Raw genomic sequence first — 21749 nt, 5'->3', positions numbered from 1 at the left:
CAGGACCCAGGAGTAGTGACCCCACAAGAGACTGACCCAGACTTACCAGTGCTATGAATAACAAAAATTAACTGGAGTTGGCAGCACTTACTATTCACAAGCGGAAAAAAGAAGGCTGAATAAGACAAAGAATTCTCAAGGACATTCTCGTTATCTTTTTCTCTCCAAGAACCGAACCTGGCCCCTCAGCAGTGAAAGCACAGAATCCTAATCACTGGATCACCAGGAAATTCTCATTTTTTATAAAACAACTTCAACTGTAGAACCCTTTCTTCAAGCTACATCTTAAAAGTAAGCTCAAGAAAGACTTCCCTGATAGTCCAGCGGTTAGCAATCTGCCTTCCAATGCAGGGGAAATGCAGGTTCAATTCCTAAGTGGGGAAATAAGATCTCACATGCTGCAGGGCAATTAAGCCCGAAAGTGTCACAACTAGAGTCCATGAGCCTCAATGAAAGATCCAATACGACAACTACTGAGCCAACGCACAGCAACTAGTGAAACCCACACACCCTGAAGCCTGTGCTCGGCAACAAGAGAATCCACCACAGTGAGAAGCATGCACACCATTAACTAAAGTAGCCTCCACTCACTACAACTAGAGAAAACCTGCACACAGCAATGAAGACCCAGCACAGCCAAAAATAAACAAACGAAATTTTTAAAAAATATACAGCAAAGTTGTACCACTGTCATGCTATTCCCATCCCTTCCACAGAACCCCTCAGCCTTGGGGGAGGGCACACTGTATTGTTAGCGTGCAAAGAGCCACCCACTGGGGAAGACAGGCCTCTAGTTCAGGCTCTCCTGCCCTGAAGAAACGTGTGACACTCTGGTTCTTTCTTCCCTTAATTTCTAAAACAAAGGAACAGCATTAAGAACCATCAATATCACCCAATAGTTAAAAATTTGTAAAGCACAGAATGACTTATATCTTGTATCCGAAATGCAAGAAAACTTCTGCAATTTTTAAACCATGTTGCACTTGGCTGTGATTTCCAGGAGTACCTTTATATATTTATAAATTTCAAAGAACCATTCTATGATTTAACAGGGATTCATGTAGCCAACTAAAAAATTCTCTCTTACAACAAAGTTTCTCAGTTCAGTTCACAAGCATAACAGGCAACAAGAGTTATCAATACCTCTGTGTATCTATATTATAAAACTTTAGATAACCATTAAAATGCTTGAAATATTTTTTAAAATTACACGTGATCTAATATTAAGTGGAAAAATCAGACTGTGGAAGAATTACAATTATTTTAAAAGAACTGTACAACTTTTCCTCAAAAGCCAAAAGATGAGAAGGAACACATTAACGAAGATAATAGAGCATGGACTCATGGTAAAATTTTGTTGTCTTCTTTACACCTTGAGTTTTTCCAAGTTGTCCACAATGGACAAGGAGGTCTATATAAGAAGCTAGGAGGGGACTTTTTTCCTTTCACTTTTGTTTTTCAATGCTATTCTGAAATCTCTAAGTCTGCCAAATACTCTCACAGCCTTTGCTGGTGTATTTCTATACCAATGTTCTCAATTACTTTTGTAAGCTTATGCTTATTTATTCCACTTAAATTTATTCAGCAGCCTGCATTTCCAAAGTGTATTATGCCATAATCATGGAAAAGCAGACATTACACTGGTAAAAACTATATGTCTGCCTATTTAAACCATAAATTCCTTTTAAGCAAGAACTGAACGCTTTTAATCTCTGTATTCCAGTGTCTTGCATACAGCCTGGCACACTAAAAATGGTAATAAATATTGGGCTGGCCAAGAAACTCAATTCAGTTTTTTTCCATAAGCTGTCTTTAGGATCATTTAGTTGTCTTTAACTTCACTGAAAACAGTCTTGTTAGACTGTATTGTGACAGCTGTCATACCACCGTGTATTTAAAAAAAATCAACACTGGTGAATTTTTGTGTAGCTATTTTAATATTGAAGATGAAAGAAAAAAGCAACATTTTAAATGTGCATTTAACAAATCAAAATTGGTGCATTTTTGTGTAGCTATTTTAAAACTGATGAAAGAAAAAAAGCAACACTTTTGGCATGTTATGCTAGTAAGGTAATTCTCCAAGCCAGGCTTCAGCAATATGTGAACCATGAATTTCCAGATAAGATGTTCAAGCTGGTTTTAGAAAAGGCAGAGGAACCAGAGATAAATTGCCAATATCTGCTGGATCATCGAAAAAGCAAGAGAGTTCCAGAAAAACATCTATTTCTGCTTTATTGACTATGCCAAAGCCTTTGACTGTGTGGACCACAATAAACTGTGGAAAATTCTTCAAGAGATGGGAATATCAGACCACCTGACCTGCCTCCTGAGAAATCTGTATGCAGGTCAGGAAGCAACAGTTAGGACCGCAGACTGTTTCTAGATAGGAAAAGGAGTACGTCAAGGCTGTATATTGTCACCCTGCTTATTTAACTTATATGCAGAGTACATCACGAGAAATGTTGGGCTGGATGAAGCACAAGCTGGAATCAAGATTGCCAGGAGAAATATCAATAACCTCAGATATGCAGATGACACCACCCTTATGGCAGAATGTGAAGAAGAACTAAGGAGCCTCTTGATGAAAGTGAAAGAAGAGAGTGAAAAAGTTGGCTTAAAACTCAACATTCGTAAAACTAAGATCATGGCATCTGGTCCCATCACTTCATGGCAAATTGATGGGGAAACAGTGGCAGACTATTTTTTGGGGGCCCCAAAAATCACTGCACATGGTGACTGTAGCCATGAAATTAAAAGATGCTTACTCCTTGGAAGGAAAGTTATGACCAACCTAGACAGCTTATTAAAAAGCAGAGACATTACTTTGCCAACAAAGGTCCATCTAGTCAAGGCTATGGTTTTTCCAGTGGTCATGTATGGATGTCAGAGCTGGAGTAGGCTGAGTGCCAAAGAATTGATGCTTTTGAACTGTGGTATTGGGGAAGACTCTTTAGAGTCCCTTGGACTGCAAGGAGATCCAACCAGTCCATCCTAAAGGAGATCAGTCCTGGGTGTTCATTGGAAGGACTGATGTTGAAGCTGAAAATCCAATACTTTGGCCACCTGATACGAAGAGCTGACTCGGTTGAAAAGACCCTGATGCTGGAAAAGACTGAAAGCAGGAGGAGAAGGGGATGACAAAGGATAAGATGGTTGGATGGCATCCCTGACTCAATGGAGATGAGTCTGAGTAGACGCCAGGAGTTGGTGATGGACAAGGAAGCCTGGAGTGCTGTGGTCCACAGGGTCACGAAGAGTTGGACACAACCGAGCGACTAAACTGAACTGATGTTTTATTATCTCAGGAAAGGTAAAAACACAACTGAAACGAAAAAAAGATTTGTGCAGTGTATGGAGAAGTGTATGTGACTGATCCAACATGTCACAACTGGTTTACAAATTTCCATGCTGGAGACTTCTCCCCTGGGCAACGTTCCATGGTAAGGTAGACCAGTTGAAGTTCATAGTGATCCAATCAAGACATTAACTGAGAATAATCAACTTTATACAACTCAGGAGAAAAGAGCCCAAAATTAGTCAACAGAAAACATATAATCTTCCATCTGGATAATACAAGGATTTCTTTGATGACCAGGCAAAACTGTTACAGCTTGGCTGGGAAGTTCAGATTCATCCACTGTATTCACCAGACATTGCAACTTCAGATTTCCATTTATTTGTCTTTACAAAATTCTCATAATGGAAAAAATGTCAATTCCTGGAAGACTATAAAAGGCACTTGGAACAGTTTCTTGCACAAAAAGATAAAAAGTTTTGGGAAGATGGAATTACTAAGTTGCCTGAAAAATGGGAGAAGGTAGTGGAACAAAACTGTGAATACGTTGTTAAATAAAGTTCTTGGAGAAAATGAAAAATGCGTCTTTTATTTTTATTTAAATCCAAAGGGACTTTTTGGTCAACCCAATATATGTTAAAATATATGTTCACAGGAAATCATCACTGGAACACCTAGTAATAGTTGCTACAGACAGGCTCCACCAATGGATGCTAAAAATTTGAGAACAAAAACAGTATATTTACACAGTTTAAAAATATTTCTTCCAAGACATTTATTAACTACAAAAAACATATTATACAGTGGAGAAGTCCAGCAAACACAGCAAGTATTTGCTCATAGAACAGACCACAGGTGATGAGCTAAGAGAATATTTATCAAATTAAAAGGGCCTATTTGCAACAGTCTAATTTAAAATACAGATGTGTAGCATAAACAAAATAAACATTTTTGAGGTGACAGGATAACCCTTGAGATGTACAAAGATAAAGTGCACTCTCCAGAACAACTTAATAGATACAATGTAACAGACCTGTAAACTGTCCATCGAGAGACATGCCTCCTGTATTAAGACTCTTGGACAGAGAAAGCAAATGAAGGCTTCAACCAATCAATCAGGTTGGCAGGGCATAGATGCTTGATCTGCAAATGTGATACTTCTGTTAAATCTTGAAGAAAAAAAAAAGGTATATGTATGAGAAAGAAAAAGGCAAAAGGACTGCTTTTTAAACAAGTCCTACTAGTTAAACTAGTTAACCAAGTCCAACGAGACAACCAAATGGCTGTCTGCTGGGGAAAAAAACATTTCTGGAGAAAAAAACAGTTACTAAAAGCTGTATGAATGGACCAGATATTACATAGTATTAGGGAATTATGGCTGATTTTCTTAGATGTGTTACTGCATGCTGACACTGCTTGCTGAAGCATCATTTGTCATGATATCCACAATTACTCTCAAACGGTTAAAAGGTATGAATGTATGTATATAGAGATAGAGTGCTACTGGTTGCATTACATTCCCTCAAAATTCATATGGTGAAGTCTTCACCACCACCGCCGCCACACCTACCCCCCTATATCACTGCAGATATCATATTAATTAAGATGGAATCATACACGAGCAGAATGGGTCAATAATTCAACATGATTAGTGTTTTTATAAAAAGGGGAAATTTAGAACACATGCTGGCACAGGCCAAGGAACTACCAGAAACCAGGTAGGAAAATACTGGAACAGATCTGTCCCTAGCACCTTCAGAGGGACCACAGCCCTGCTGAACCATCATCTCAGACACCAAACCTCCAGAAATGGAAGACAGCAAATGTCTATTTGTTTAAGTCTGTGGTTCAGAAGAGGCAAAGGAGTACATCAAGGCTATACATTGTCACCCTGCTTATTTAACTTATACGCAGAGTACATCATGTGAAATGCCAGGCTGGAATCAAGACTGCCAGGAGAAATATCAACAATCTAAGCTATGGAGATGACACCAACCTTATGGCAGAAAGTGAAGAGGAACTAAAGAGCCTCATTATGAAGGTGAAAGAGCATAGTGAAAAAAAAAACTGGCTTAAAACTCAGCATTAAAAAAACTAAAATCACAGCATTCAGTCTCATCACTTCATAGAAAATAGATGGGGAAAAAATGGAGACAGTGACAGATTTTATCTTATTGGGCTCCAAAAATCACTGGACAGTGACTGCAGCCCTGAAATTAAAAGATGCTTGCTCCTTGCAAGAAAAGCTACAACAAACCTACAGAGTGTATTAAAAAGCTGAGACATCACTTTGCCAACAAAGGTCCATAGAGTCAAAGCTATCGTTTCTCCAGCAGTTATATACGGATGTGCGAGTTGGACCATAAAGAAGGCTGAGCACCAAAGAATTGATGCTCTTGAACTATGGTGCTGGAGAAGGCGCTTCAGAGTTCCTTGAACAGCAAGGAGATCAAATCAGTCAATCCTAAAGGAAACCAACCCAGAATATTCATTGGAAGGACTGATGCTGAAGCTCCAATACTTTGGCCACTTGATGTTAAGAGCCAACTCACTGGAAAAGATCCCTGATGCTGGGAAAGACTGAGGGCAGGAGAAGGGGGAAACAAAGGATGACATGGTTGGATGGCATTATCAACTCAATGGACATGAGTCTGAGCAACTCCGAGGATAGTAAAGGAGAGGGAAGTCTGGCATGCTGCAGTCCATGGGGTCGCAAAGGTCAGACATGACTTAGTGACTGAACAGACTTTAGTGACTGAACTTACATTTTGATATATCAGCCCTAACAAGAAAATACAGAAAATCCTAACAAATGTTGAATTTAAGAGGCAAATGTATGGTATTAACTCCTTTCTTCAATTTCTCTGGATATCTAAAATGTTTAACACCATAGGGTAAAGCCTTAGAATTCTGTGAATATTCTGTTCTATAGTAACCATTCATTTAACAGGCACTGATGATACTATCTATTCAAATAAGGAGCTTTGTTTATCAACATCCAAAAAATAACTTGCAGGGATTTTGACTGGGATCATATTGAATCTATAAACTAAGCTGAGGAGAACTGACCACTTCACGATATTGAATCATCCTAATGTACTATGTCACTTCAGTCGTGTCTGACTCTCTGCAACCCCATGGACCTTAGCCCACCAGGCTCCTCAGTCCATGGGGTTCTTCAAGCAAGAATACTGGAGTGGGATGCCATCTCCTTCTCCTATCCATGTATTAAACATTGTGCTGTGAGATGTCATGGGAAGACACAGAGGGGGAGCACAAATGCAAAACAAAGATTCAGATGAACTAACATATATGGTGATTTACAAAAAGGATACACCAAAGGGAGAAAGGGAGTGAGGTAATTCCAAGCAGAGGAAACAGCAAGTAAAGAGAGAACTACAGAGGTTTTGCTTTTTTGTTTTGAAATATAACTGACATAAAACACTGCATTAGTTTCAGGTGTACTCGATTTTAAGCAGTTTTGTTTGTTTTTTAATGGTTCAAAGACAGGGTACTGAGGAGAGGGAGCAGTTGAGGAAGAAGCTGGAAACCTAAGTTCACATAGTGGAGCTAGATTCTGAAATGTTCATTATGCCAACCTAGACACAAGAGTTTATATGCATCGATCAAATAAAGCAGGAAGCTTTACCTGGGTCCTATGGATACATAAATGGGCATCAGTTCTAGTTCAGTCACTCAGTCGTAGCTGACTGTTTGCGACCCCATGGACTGCAGCACGCCAGGCCTCCCTGTCCACCACCAACTCCTAGAGTTTACCCAAACTCATGTCTGTTGAGTCGGTGATGCCATCCAACCATCTCATCCTCTGTCATCCCCTTCTCCTCCCACCTTCAATCTTTCCCAGCATCAGGGTCTTTTCAAATGAGTCAGCTTTTCATATCACATGGCCAAAGTATTGGAGTTTCAGCTTCAACATCAGTCCTTCCAATCAACACTCAGGACTGATCTCCTTTAGGATGGACTGGTTGGATCTCCTTGCAGTCCAAGGGACTCTCAAAAGTCTTCTCCAACACCACAGTTCAAAAGCATCAATTCTTCGGTGCTCAGTTTTCTTCATAGACCAACTCTCACATCCATACATGACCACTGGAAAAACCATAGCCTTGACTAGACGGACCTTTCTGGTAAAGTAATGTCTCTGCTTTTTAATATGCTGTCTAGGTTGGTCATAACTTTCCTTCCAAGGAGTAAGTGTCTTTTAATTTCGTGGCTGCAGTCACCATCTGCAGTGATTTTAGAGCCCAAAAAAATAAAGTCTGCCACTGTTTTCCCATCTATTTGCCATGAAGTGATGGGACCAGATGCCATGATCTTAGTTTTCTGAATGTTGAGCTTTAAGCCAACTTTTTCACTCTCCTCTTTCACTTTCATGAAGAGGCTCTTTAGTTTGTCTTCACTTTCTGCCATAAGGGTGGTGTCATACACACTGCTGTATTTAAAGTGGATAACCAACAAAAGCCTATTGTATAGCACATGGTGCTCAGTCACTTCAACCATGTCCGACTCTTTGTGACCCCATGGACTCGCCAGGCTCCTCTGTCCATGGGATTCTCCAGGCAAGAATACTGGAATGGGCTGCCATTTCCTTCTCTGCTCAATCTTATGTGCCATCCTGGATGGGAGGGCGGTTTGGGGGAGAATGGATACATGTGTATGTATGGCTGAGTCACTTCACTGTTCACCTGAAACTATCACACATTGTTAATCAGCTATGATGACACCACCCTTATGGCAGAGAGTGAAGAAGAACTAAGGAGCCTCTTGATGAAAGTGAAAGAGGAGTGAAAAAGCTGGCTTAAAAAAAAAAAAAGTTGGCTTAAAGCTCAACATTCAGAAAACTAAGGTCATGGCATCCGGTCCTATCACTTCATGACAAATAGATGGGGAAACAGTGGCTGACTTTATTTTTAGGAGCTCTAAAATCACTGCAGATGGTGACCGCAGCCATGAAACTAAAAGATGCTTACTCCTTGGAAGGAAAGTTATGACCAACCTAGACAGCATATTAAAAAGCAGAGACATTACTTTGTCAACAAAGGTCCATCTAGTCAAGGCTATGCTTTTTCCGGTAGTCATGTATGGATGTGAGAGTTGGACTATAAAGAAAGCTGACACCAAAGAATTGATGCTTTTGAACTGTGGTGTTGGAGAAGACTCTTGAGAGTCCCTTGGATTGCAAGGAGATCCAACCAGTCCCTCCTAAAGGAGATCAGTCCTGAGTGTTCATTGGAAGGACTGATGTTGAAGCTGAAACTCCAATACTTTGGCCATGTGATATGAAGAGCTGACTCATTTGAAAAGACCCTGAGGCTGGGGAAGATTGAGCGCAGGAGAAGGGGACGACAGAGGATGAGATGGTTGGATGGCATCACCGACTCAACAGACATGAGTTTGTATAGACTCCAGAAGTTGGTGATGGACAGGGAGGCCTGGCGTGCTGCAGTCCATGGGGTCGCAAAGGGTCGGACACGACTGAGCGACTGAACTGGAACTGAACCCCAACACAAAATGTTTTTGGTGTTAAAAAAAATTAAATTTAAGAAAAAAGGGATTTCAATGACCCTCCCACCTCATAATTACAGGTAAAATTCTAATATGGGTATTCACTTTTTTTTCTAGGAAGAAAAATATAACTTTTATCAGATTTCTATGGGGTCCAAAAAGTATAGAAAGCACTACTGTAGGCAATAATAAATCATCCCAGGAACATATATCACATGAAAATTATCAAAAAGGGACAAATTAGTGATTTTAAATTCCTCTTGTTACTCATGCTGAAAATGACTCATCATTTACTAGAAAGTAATATCATTCAAGAAAGCAGAAACTATGATAATAGAAGTGATAGTCTGGTGTGAGAAAAACAACCATATTCATACATTGACAGTACACTTTCTTTGACCAAGCACTTCCATTCCATGAATTTATCCCTACATATGCTCACACATGCACAAACACATATCCATAAGGTTATTCAATGGAGTACTGTGTTTAATAACAAAAGACTGGAAACTACCCATGTCTATGAACTAGAGAACTAGTTAACACGAAATACCCATACAATACATATTAAGCAACTATTATAAAGAAGGTAGTTCTATTTAGAATCTCCAAGATATATTGTTAAGTGAAAAACAGTACAAAGCAGTGCACAGACTACTACCATGGATGTGAGAAGCAACAAAAAAGGCGCACACACACACATCTGCAGTAAATACACGTGCTACGTGCTGCACTTAGTCCCTCAGTCAGCTCTGACTCTGACCCCACGGACTGTAGCCTGCCAGGAACCTCTGTCCAGGGGGATTCTCCAGGCAAGAAAGCTGGAGTGGGTTGCCATGCTCTCCTGCAGGGTATCTTCCCAACCCAGGGATCAAAACCCAGGTCTCCCACACTGCAGGCGGAGTCCCTACCACCTGAGCCACCAGGGAAGCCCGTGAATACTAAAATGGATGGCCTATTCCTTCTCCAGGGGATCTTCCCAACCTAGAATCGAGCCAGGGTCCTCTGCATTGCAGGCAGTTTCTTTACCAGCTGAGCTACCAGGGAAGCCCCACATTTTCTATATATATAACACAAATTATCACTGGAAAAATTCGCAACAAACTGATAACTATAGTTACTGGATAGATGAAAGAGGCTTGGAGGACAGCCACAAGGAAGAGATAGATCACTGTATATCCTCTTACACTCTTCACTTTTTTTGGTAATGAGGCTAGTGGTAAAGGACCCACCTGCCAATGCAGGAGACATAAGAGATATGGGTTCGATCCCTGCGTTGGGAAGATCCCCTGGAGAAGGACATGGCAACCCACTCCAGTATTCTTGCCTGGAGAACCCCACAGACAAAGGAGCCTGGCAGGCTACAGGCCACAGGTTCACCAAGAGTCTGACGCGACTGAAGTGACTTAGCACACATGCAGTATAAAAGTATGAATGAACAAATGCCTAAAGATAAAATAACTTATAAAAGAAATTACTAAGTAGGGTTATGAACATAGGCAATGAACTGGAAATGAACATTCTGGGCACAAAACTGTTGTAAAAAACACAGCTGCAAATGAGCATTGTGGGTAGAAAATGTGGGTGGTAAAAAGAAAAACTATAATTTGAGAACATGACACACATGAGGGAGGAACCTAGCTACTCATTTGAGATGTGGCATGTTTGGATAAAAAATATCTACCAAGAGGGAATTCCCCAGTGGTCCAGTGGTTAGGACTCTACATTTCTCTTGCAGAGGCCTCACGTTCAATCCCTGGTCAGGAAACTAAGATCCCACAAGCCTCACAGCATGACCAAATAATTTAATTAATTTCTAAAATATCTACCAAAAGATATTCTGTCAAATACTAGATTTAAAAGCTGAAATCATTGTTACTAAAACAGAAGTACAACAAAGTCCCAGGTGGTAATCAATTTTGAACAAAGCTACATATAACAACCTCAAGACCACAGAATAATATGATCACTTACTTCCTGATGGAAGATCTTCCTATTTTAGACTTTTCTGGCTATGTAAACTTATAATTTTAGCTCTCTCATGAAGACAGTGAACAAAAAAGCTCTCCAAAGTTACACTGAAATGTTGATGGGTTTTGGGGGGTTTTTTTAAGGTGGAGAAAAGAATACTACACAGGTATTCAAGTGACCTGTATTCTTCCACTGTGTGACTTCGAACAAAGTTAATCTCTTCAATCCTGCTTCTTTAAGAGTCTAGATCTTATGACCTCTAAAGTTAAATAATTCTAAAATTTCAAGATTATACAGACAGCAGGTAAGAATTTTCCAGTTTCTTTTCAACTCAGTTTTAAATTTAGCTTAACAACTAAACTGGATGTAAAAACATTTAACAAAATACACAATCATTACCAAAGGCAGAATCCTAAACAGATGGTCCTGAATATTTCTAATTTGTCAACAGCAAGATAAAGTGAAAAGCTTAAGGTTTTGAGTGCCTCCTGATTTTGGCACAGTGATTCCGCTTCTGCTTTTATTACCCACATTGGCCTACAAGCCTAACTAGTTCCTCAGTCATTGGGGCATTTGTGGTGTTTTTACCCTATGACACATACTGTCTTAGTTTGGTCTTCCCCTTCAAACAAATCAGTCTGAATTTCAAAAATACACTGGTTATTAAGGATATAATTACTGAGTTAAAAAGTAAAGTTTAAAAAAATTTCACCAATGAAACATAAGTCCGTTATTTTTTATGTGAATCTCCCCTTTATAAAGGTTCAGTATAGTTACATAAAATTGCTTTTATTACAGCTAAAACTAAAGCTTATTAATTTCTTACCACAAAGGCAAACTCATCAGAGCTTTCTAAACGTCAAATTCACTTTCTTAGGCATACTCATGGACAACAATCTACATTTTTCGTTGGGAAAATCAATTGCTTAACCAATTACTAGCTGTACTAAATGCAGCAAATATATATATTTGTGACTCAGGTTAGGTGAAGCCTTTTTAAGATACAACACCAGAAGCACAATCAACCCAAGAAAAAATGGACAAACTGGACATCATCAAAATTACAACGTTTTTGTGCTTCAATAAAACCATCTTTAAAGTGAAAAGACAGGGCTTCCTTGGTGGCTGACTGGTAAAGAATTTGCCTGCCAATGCAGGAGACACGGGTTTGATCCCTGATTCAGAGGGATCACACATGCGACAGAGCAACTAACCTCATGTACCACAACTACTGAGCCCATGTGCTGCAACTACTGAGACCCGTGCACTCTAGAGCCTGTGCTGCACAACAAAAGAAGCCACCACAACGAGAAACCTGAGCACAGCAACCACACGAGCCCCCCGCCCCCCACCAGCCCCTGCAACTAGAGAAAGCCCTCTCAGTAAGGAAGACCCAGAAAGCCAAAAATAAATAGAAGTATTAAAAGAAAAAAAAAGAAAATGAAAAGACAATCCACATAATTAGAAAAAAATTCTGCAGACCATGTAACTGATAAGGGACTAGCATTTAGAATATATAAAGAACTCTCACAGCTCAATATTAAAAAGACAACCAATATTTTAAGTGGACAATAGCTGCTTCTCTAAAGATATACAAATGGTTAGTAACGACATGAAAAGACGCTAAGCATCATTAGGAAAATGCAAATCAAAACACAAAGGGAAAACACTTCATACAGGGTTGGTGAGAATGTGGAGAAATTGGAACCCTCATATACTGTTGGTAGGAATGAATATAAAATAGTTCAGCCTCTTAGGAAACCAGGTCAGAATTTCCCTAAATTCTAAGAATACAATTACCATAATACCCAGCAATTCTAATTCTAGGTACATTCCCAAGAGAACCAAAAGCATTATATCCACACAAAAACTTGTACACGAATGGTCATAGCAGTATTATTTGCTATAATCAAGAAGTGAAAACAACCAGATACTTTATTTACTAGGTTACCTCTTTATTATAAACAACAGAAATCAGAAAAAGCCAGGTAGAAGATATGCACAAGGTAATGAATGGAGGAAGGGTCTCAGAGTTCTCAGAGCCCACCAGTTTTCTTGAGAATCTTCATGTGGTCACCAATCCGGAAGCTCTCCAAACCATGAGCCATGTTCTTTCAGAGTATTTATGAAGGCTTCCTAACCTGGGCATGTTTGACTAAATAACTGGCAATTAATTCAACCTCCAACCCCACTCCCCTCCTAGAGGGTGGAACTGGAAAGTTCTAATCCTCTTAACATGTGTGGATTCCCTTCACCCTTAGGTGCTTTCCAAAAGTCACCTCATTAACATAAACTCGATTTAAGGGGTTTTAAGTGATTTAAGGGGTTTGTTGGGTTTCCCTGGTGGCTCAGAGGTTAAAGCGCCTGCCTGCAATGCGGGAGACCTGGGTTCGATCCCTGGGTCGGGAAGATTCCCTGGAGAAGGAAACAGCAACCCACTCCAGTATTCTTGCCTGGAGAATCCCATGGACAGATAGCCTGGTGGCCTACAGTCCATGGGATCTCAAAGAGTCGGACACGACTGAGTGACTTCACTTTCTTTCACTTTCAAGGGGTTTGTCATGAATATCAAAACACCTTTATCACTCGAATCACTTAGAAAATTCCAAGAGTTTTAGGAGTTCTATGCCAGAAACCTGACAAAGACAAAACACATGCTTCTTACTATAAATCACATGGGGGATGGGGGAGTACTGAATTGATACAGCATGATTTCTTGGATATATTGTTAGGAAAAAATAAGGGTCCCACACACACAAATGAGAATATATTAACCTTAAGAACTTTTGTGCAGTAAAGGACACAATCAACAGAGTGAAAAGGCAACCTATAGAATGGAAGAAAACATCTGCAAATCCAATAGCGGTTAATATTCAGAATAAATGAAGAACTCCTACAACTCAACAACAAAAATCAAATTACCCAAGCTTCCCTGGTGGTTCAGTGGTAAAGAATCTGCCTGCCAATGCAGAAGACACAAGTTTGATCCCTGGTCTGGGAAGATCCTGTTGCCATAGAGCAACTAAGCCCCTATGCCACAACTATCGAGCCTGTGCTCCAGAGCCCGGGAATCACAACTACTGAGCCCTTGCACCGCCACTACTAAAGCCCGCAACTCCTAGACGACTCAGCAACAAGAGCGGCCACAGCAATGACTAGCCCATGCCCTACAACTAGAAAGCAGCGCCCGAAGGCCACAACTAGAGAAAAGACCCAGTACAGCCAATAAATAAATAAAATTATTGTTTTAAAAAACAAGTTTTTTATAGTATACCTCTTTTGTAAGAAAAAGAAAATAAGGATACAGACATAAACATACCATACTTTGGTTGAGTAAGAAAGGAATAGACAGCTCAGAAACAGAAGCAAGATTTACATACTCTTTCAATATTGTATCAAGTTTTAAGCCATGTAAATATTTACTATATTAAAAAGTAAAGAAAAAGAGAAAAAAAAAAAGAAAAAAAAAAAAGTAAAGAAAAAAACACACCCAATCATTAACAAAAAGCAAAAAGTCTGACTTAATAGTCAAAACTAATCAAATTGCTCAAATAAACAAAAAAGTGTCATTTCAAGTAACTTTTGAACACAGTTCTTTTTTTTGGTGGGGGCAGGGGGAGGGTGGCTGTGCTGGGTCTCCCCTCCTGCCGGCAGGCTGTCTTTAGTTGCAGTGATGGGGCAGTGGTGAGCTACTCTCTAGCTGTGGTGCGCAGGCTTCTCATTGCAGTGGCTTCTCTGGTTGCAGAGCACGGGCTCTAGAGCACATGGACTTAGTTGCCCACAGCATGTGGAATCTTTCCAGCCCAGGGATTGAGCCAGTGTCCCCAGTACTGGCAGAAGGATTCTTAACCACTGGACTACCAGGGAAGTCCTCTAACTGTTCATTTTTAGTGGAATACAATCTAAGGAAAAAGGACTGAAAAGAAATCAACTGCACTCAGTTGAATCTACTTTCCTTGTAACAAATCCCAATAACAATGTTCACTTTAAACTGGAATTTAAAATACTAATACAAACAGTTTTTGAAAACATGTTTTCTATCTGTCCAATGAAGGGAGCCCAGAACACAGACACTCTAGTAACAGTGTATATGTTACCAACCACCCAAATCTGAAAATTTATGAATATCATTTTCTATCAAAAGAAAATAAGACTTTTTGGAGAAACAGAAAAACATAAAAAACAAAACAGGAAAACACAGAAAGACGTGGGTTATTTTGTTTTGCTAAAAAACCAAGAAAAAAGCTCTCCAAGATTAATTAGGTTCAGCCAAAAGGGAATTCCTTTTGAAGAGGGAATTCCCTGGTGAACACAGAGCTTCCACTGCAGGGGGCATGGGTTCTACCCCTGATCCAGGAATAAGTCACGTGGCATGACAAAAAAAAAAAAAAAAAAACCATGGGGTGGGGGTGGGAATACAAGAACCAGCTTAAAGAGGGACTCACACTAGCCAAGTCTGCAACAACTTAAGCATGGAAAACAGTAACAACTACAACGGACTAACACATCAAAAAAAAAAAAAAAACAGTAATACTCCAAAAATCAGGAGAAAACAAAACTAGTAGACTAGACTTAAAGAAAAGTTAGTCATTAAAGAAAGAAAGGCCATAGAAACAACTGACCAACCAAAGACTAAAGAGGGCTTCCCTGGTGGCTCAGTGGAAAAGAAATCTGCCTGTCAATGCAAGAGACACAGGTTTGGTTTTTTTTTTTTCCATTTATTTTTATTAGTTGGTTTTGATCCCTGATCTGGGAAGATCCCACAGGCCTCAGAGCAACTAAGTCCGCGTGCCACAACTATCGAGCCTGTGCTCAAGAGCCCAGGAGCCGCAACTAGAAAAAAGCTCACTCAGCAACAAAGACCCAGCACAGTCAAAAATGAATAAATTTTTTTAAGTTTAAAAAAATCATAAAGACTAAATAAATATGACAATTAAATACAACGTTCAATTCTAGACTGGAACCTAAATTACAGAGGAAAAAACTCTGCAAGGGATGTCATTGAGACAACTGGAGAAACTGTAATATGAAATCTGAGTATCAGATATCGTACCTACATTAAGTCCATCAGTTCAGTTCAGTCACTCAGTCATATCCGACTCTTCGCGACTTCATGGACTGCAGAACACCAGGCTTCCCTGTCCATCCCCAATTCCCAGAGCTTGCTCAAAACTCAAGTCTGTAGAATCTGTTAATATTCTGGGTATTAAAGAGAATGGTGTTCTTAAGGGAAAGATGCATGGTAGCTATCAAGAACTCCAGATGTTTCAGGAAAAAACACACAGAATAGGGGGAATTCCCTGCCAGTCAGCTGAAACTACTGAGCCCAAGGGCTGCAACTATCAAAGCCCGCATGCCTAGAGCCTGTGCTGTGCAAGAAGAAAAGGCACCGCAGTGAGAAGCCTGTGCAGATGACTAGAAAGTAGCCCCTGCTTGCCACGACTAGAGAAAGTCCACGCACAGCAACAAAGACCCAGATCATCAAAAACCATAAATAAATAAAATTTTAAAAACTATAAAGGAGGGGGAAGCACTTTTTTTTTTTAACAGAAAACAGCCAAGAAATAACAGAGCCGTGGGGAGAATTTTTGTAGAAAGTTCACTTATTCAATTTTTATAACTCCAAATTAAATGACTAGGCCAACAATCATCAACCATTAGGTGACAGGGGAAAATGTACCTTTTCAATGAAGAAATTCAATGGACACCACACTAAACAAGTAAATTTAGCATTGTAAACAGTGGGGCAAACATCTGGAAATACTCACCACCTTATTAATAGATCACTAGAAACAGGAGAACCAGAATTCTGTCTTTCCTGATGCATGCAATGTAAATTACATACTACCATCTATGAAGTATTTGCGCCAAAAATACTGACCCAAATTTAATTAAATCTCTCTAGATCTAACTTTCAATTTATAGGAAATTTAAAAATAGAGAAACAAGTTAAATGACATTTTAAGCATTCAATTAGAAAATCCCAAATACAGCATATTCTTTAGAAGTCCATGCCAGAGACAACGTTAACTGAAAGTGAAAGTGAAGTCGCTCAGTCGTGTCCAACTCTGTAGCCCGCCAGGCTCCTCTGTCCATGGGATTCTCCAGGCAAGAATACTGGAGTGGGCTGCCATTTCCTTCTCCAGGGGATCTTCCCAACCCAGGGTTTACGTTAACTGACTAAAGCATAATAAAGGGAACTGTTTTTATATAGTTTCAACTGGAGGCTGGTTTACAATAAAAATATATAAAGTGTAGAAAAATGGCATTAGTTTAAAGAGGTATTTAGGGAACAAATAGCATGATATCAGCATTTAATTTCAACTGGTTGTTGAAGGGAGAGGTATGCTGAGAGTTAAAGCAAAATGGTCAAAATGTTAGTAACAGATAAATCTAAATGAAAGGCAATAGGTGTTCACTGCATTCTTCTTTCAGCTTTTCTGGATGTTTGCAATTTATCCTAACACACAAAGAAAAAAAGTTACCAGAATATCCTACACACAAATAAAGGGAAATTGCTCCTTAACCGAATCTTACTAGTGGGGAAAGTAAAAAGAGCAGGTGGCTATATAACAAAGTCAGCCTTAAAGCACAGCTGTGCATCTGTCAACCCACCCAAGGACCCGCTCGAAAGGTAAGGCATAGTGTCAGGTGCTAGGGTAACAGAAGGCAGTCACACAGACCTTAGGTTAACCAGAGGCACAGTTGAAGATAAACAAATATTCACTGAAGACCTCACCTGTCCCTTCACTGGGACAAGATGTAGCTGGACTTTGAGAAATTGACAGGATATGCAGTATGAAAGGAGGGGGATGGGCAAACACGTCACCAGTAGGGGCAAAGGAGCAGAAATAAACCCAGTCTGTGTGAAGTACAGATCTCAGGAGAGTCATGATGAGGATTTTTGTAGAAAAACCATTCACTCAATTTTTATAATGCTTTAGGCTTTATGAGCACAAAAAAAATATACGCACTGTAGCATCTGCCTTCTAAGAGCTGACAAAGTAGTGGAGAAGTTATGCTCCAATCAAAATAGATTAAATAGGACTTCTCTGGTGGTCCAGTGGTTGGGAATCCGCCTGCCAATTCAGGGGACCTGGGTTCCATCCCTGGTCCCAGAAGATGCTACACGCCATGAGACAACTGAGCCCTGTGCCACATCTGAAGCCTGCGCAGCCTAGAGCCCACTGCTTTGCAAACCACAGCTGGAGAAAACCCATGTGCCCAGAGCAGCCAAAAATAACTGGATAAAGTTAAAGTTAAAAAATACATTAAGAGGTATACACAAAACTCTTTCATTAAACACAGGGAAGGGAGTACTTACTTTACCAGAGGAATAAGATTGATCCAATCTTTGTTTCCAACAAAGACATTTGAGTTAATTTTTAAAAAGTAAAAATGGGGAAGGTAGAAATGGACCAAATGGATGAAGGGGATCAAAATATACAAATTTCCAATTCTAAAGTAAGTTAAACATAGCAACTACAGTTAACACTATATTGCATATTGAAATTTTCTAAATGAGTAGATCTTCAAAGTTCTCATAACAAAAAAAAGGATAACTGTATGGTGATGGACTCATTGTGATCATTCTGCAATATATACTAATAGAAAAGCATTACTGTACTTATGTACACCTAAAACTAACAACTCAATTAAAAAAAAAAAAAAGGACTTCATCAAATTCAAGTCACAAAAGAAAAACGCCAAAATTCACTGAATGCTATGTACTTTTTTTACCTTGGAGATAAGTACTATAACTAACATTTTTAAACTGAAGTTCAGCATGTAAGTGACCAAATGTAAAAAAGCTAGGTAGTGGAGAGACTAACCAGTAGACAGACCTTCAAACCTAGGTCTATCTACTGCTAAAACCCATAGCCTTTCCAATAAATACTACCTAGATCTTAGAAAATTACAAGCACTCAAATTATGATTATAAGATGCAAAACAAACATTATAAAGTCAGTCACTACTAAAAAATACTAAAATGTTCTAAGGCCAGAAAGGATGAGAGTAAAAATATTTTCCAATACAATGCATATATGAGTATCAGAGAAATTTTCACTAATCTAAAAGAAAAAAACAATCTCTCAAAAGCAGAAGTTACAACACAAATAAAATCCTGGACTAATGTTTGGCAGAAAACTAGGACAATTGGAATCTTAAAAAACAAATCTGGAAAGCTTAAAAGACTGGTGAGCTGGACAACTAAATATACTTTGATAATGAAGATTTCTAACCTGCGGGCTCTAATTACTACTACTTTAATGTAAAAGTCCCATTTTCTGCTAAGCAACCTCAAAAGGATAACATAAATACATTCTTAGGTGAAAAGCTTTCACTAATATCTTTGTCAATATATTTGTGACAGTTATAAAACTTTATGTTGCCTTACTTTCTTATTCTGAAATATGAAATAGTTTCAGCAACAATTAACATTTTTCCCTAAGTAGTGTGAAAAGTATACAGAACTTGTTACTTAGCATACAAGAGCTCTGAATAAGCACCTTAAATGGTTACTAAAAGTGTAATTAAAGCCTTAGGTCAGGGTAAAATTGATGGCAATACCTGCGTTTTAATATTTTTCACCAACCAAAGAATGCAAGTTAAGCCATCAACTTCAGAGATAAGGATTTATCTTTTTCCTAAAGCACTGTGATTTAAGGCCAACTTTCTACTAAAATTCCTCCTCCAAATACCAAAAGTTAAAAATTTTTCTCTAAACTTCAAGAAAAAGGCCAAATACAGAACGTAAGGCCTCAACATAAATGCAAATCGATACAGTATTTTGTCTTCTTCTAGGCAAGGAAACCAATTAAAAAGTGCAAAAGTACTTTATGGTAATAAGAGAGGCCAAATGCAATTAAGATTAGCGGGAAAAAATGCCATCGGGGAACAATGAACACGTTTCTGTTTAACTAAAAGTTTTTGTTTCAACTAAATAAGTCTACCTCTGCATCACATTCACAGGCAAAAATACTGCGTGCACTAATTTCCAGAGGGTACTTAAAAGTCCACTCAGGCTTCGTACGAGGTACTCCTCACAGGCTTTTTGTTCATATTCTAGTCTTCCAAAGTTCCCGTAACACTCAACATAATGTCATCTGAGTAGAAAATACTTCAAATCATTCATGACAGGTTTTCTAGAAATAATCCATGTTTTTCTGATTTGATTTAAACAGGTCCAATTACCGAATTCCCTATCGACCCGCCTCCTTCTCCTTTCTCCGGAAGAACCACCAATTACACGGGTTTACATGGACATATCAACAGTTTTTACATTTCCTCAAAAAAAAAAAAAAAAAAAAAAGCCTTCTCTAATCCTAAGTATCTAACTGCCAGAACTCAAAATCAGAAATATGCAGGGAGTTACTAACGGCCACTTGCAGAGAGCACGATCTAAACCAAACAAAACAGTAATAAAGCTATTCCAAAGGAGCAGGAGCAGAGGTTTTTTGCCTACCTAGCTGTGGATTTATACCTGTTAAAATTACAGACTTCAGGTCACGATAAAAACGAGACTAAACCTTCGCCGTTTCACAGGTTTCTATTAACTAACTTCCCATGACCTCTTCAACCAACCACTCAAACCATTCAACTCTCGGCCCAACCCCTTCCACTCCCGCCCCCAATTTCAGTTTTAAGGCGCTTCACTCCTCCAAACTTCTGTGTTCTTCGCGGCCTACCCTACCTACGTCTTCGCGTCGCCACAGGTCCCAAGTCAGGGCCTTAGCCTTGCCGTGTCCGCCATTCCCGGTATGCCTCAAGCTGCTAGCCCCCTCCCGTAAGGCCCAAACCCGCCTCAAAGAGCTCTCGGGAAGTCGATCCTCCCAACTCTTCCAACTCGTCCACAGGCACCCCTGAGGTCCCCAAAGCACGCAACGGCCGAGCATGAAAATGGCGGAGTGCGGCCGCCTGCGGCAGGTGAGCGGTCCCATGCCGCCGCCGCACTCACCCTCAGGCGCTGATCAGAGGTCCTAATGACTGGCGAGCGATATGTTCGTCTTCACAGTCAGGAATGTCTCTCCCGTCGGGCCCCCCCCCCTCCTCCCCTCTCAATCCCACTCCTCCAAAAGAGCAGCCGCCATCTTCCCCTATGAGCCACCGAGCGCACGTCCGTGTGTCATCACGCACCGGCGTACGCCTCTACGTCACGCGCGCCAGGTCCGAAGGACTCCGTAGGGTAACTCTGCGCATGTGTTTAGCTGAGAGGCGGGGCCTGACCGGAACTTCACGCGGCCTCTCGGAGCGACTTCTTTGTTACGGATGAGAAGAGGTCCTCGTTCCTTGGAGAGAAGGGATCAGGGGAGGTGGTGCCGCCTTACTGTTTTTCACCCTGTGAGCTACCCCTGGTGCTGTTAGAAATACCCCTATTTGGAAAATTTAAATGCGACATTTGTTCGTGGGCTGTACTGCAGTTGCTAGTATGTTTATTCACCCGTGAAATTAGGGGTTCTGGCTGACAATATCTTGAGAATGTGAAGAAACGCACCGAGCTGAGTCAAGCACACCTTGACTTGTTTGTGCATTCCTAGTGTCTCTTAAGTATCTCCTTTCTAAATGAGAGTGGATACTGAGTTATAAAACTTGAGCCCTAGGGTACAACCAGTTTAGAAAAGGGTTTCCGCAGTGTCTATTAAAGTTAAGCATACACTCACCCTAAAACAGCAGTTCCCCTGCAAGAGAACTGAGTGCACGTGTCCACCAAAGGTTTACACGAGAATGTTCATAGCAGCTTTATTTGTAACAGGGCTTTCCTGGTGATTCAGACAGTAGAGAATCCGCCTGCATGCAGGAGACCTGAATTCAATCCCTGGGTCTGGAAGATCCCCTGGAGAAGGGAATGGCTACTTGTCCCAGTAGTCTTTCCTGGAGATTTCTTTGGACAGAGGAACCTGTGTACCAGTAAATAAATTGTGGTATAGTCATGCCATTGATAGGGACAGAGTAAAGGGAC

The 21749-nt window shown here is 40.0% G+C and overlaps 1 protein-coding gene across 7 annotated transcripts in view; it reads right to left on the bottom strand.

Moving 5' to 3' along the window:
- WDR33 (WD repeat domain 33) overlaps positions 1-20921 on the bottom strand; it is a 116491-nt gene extending 95570 nt beyond the window's left edge. For 2 of the 7 annotated variants that reach the window (XM_043894692.1, XM_043894690.1), the window contains exon 1: positions 20748-20909. The gene's annotated coding sequence lies outside the window, so the exon portion shown is untranslated. Of the gene's footprint in view, positions 1-4328; positions 4465-20747 lie in introns of all 7 variants that reach the window. The other 5 variants (XM_043894689.1, XM_043894688.1, XM_043894693.1 and 2 more) reach the window with 5 other exon arrangements.
- Positions 20922-21749: the final 828 nt, after the last annotated feature.

The sequence above is a fragment of the Cervus elaphus genome, chromosome 33 (assembly GCF_910594005.1).
Source record: "Cervus elaphus chromosome 33, mCerEla1.1, whole genome shotgun sequence".
Classification (NCBI taxonomy): domain Eukaryota; kingdom Metazoa; phylum Chordata; class Mammalia; order Artiodactyla; family Cervidae; genus Cervus; species Cervus elaphus.
The sequence above is the reverse complement of the archived record's forward strand: the minus strand, read 5'-3'. Positions and strand labels throughout refer to the sequence as shown.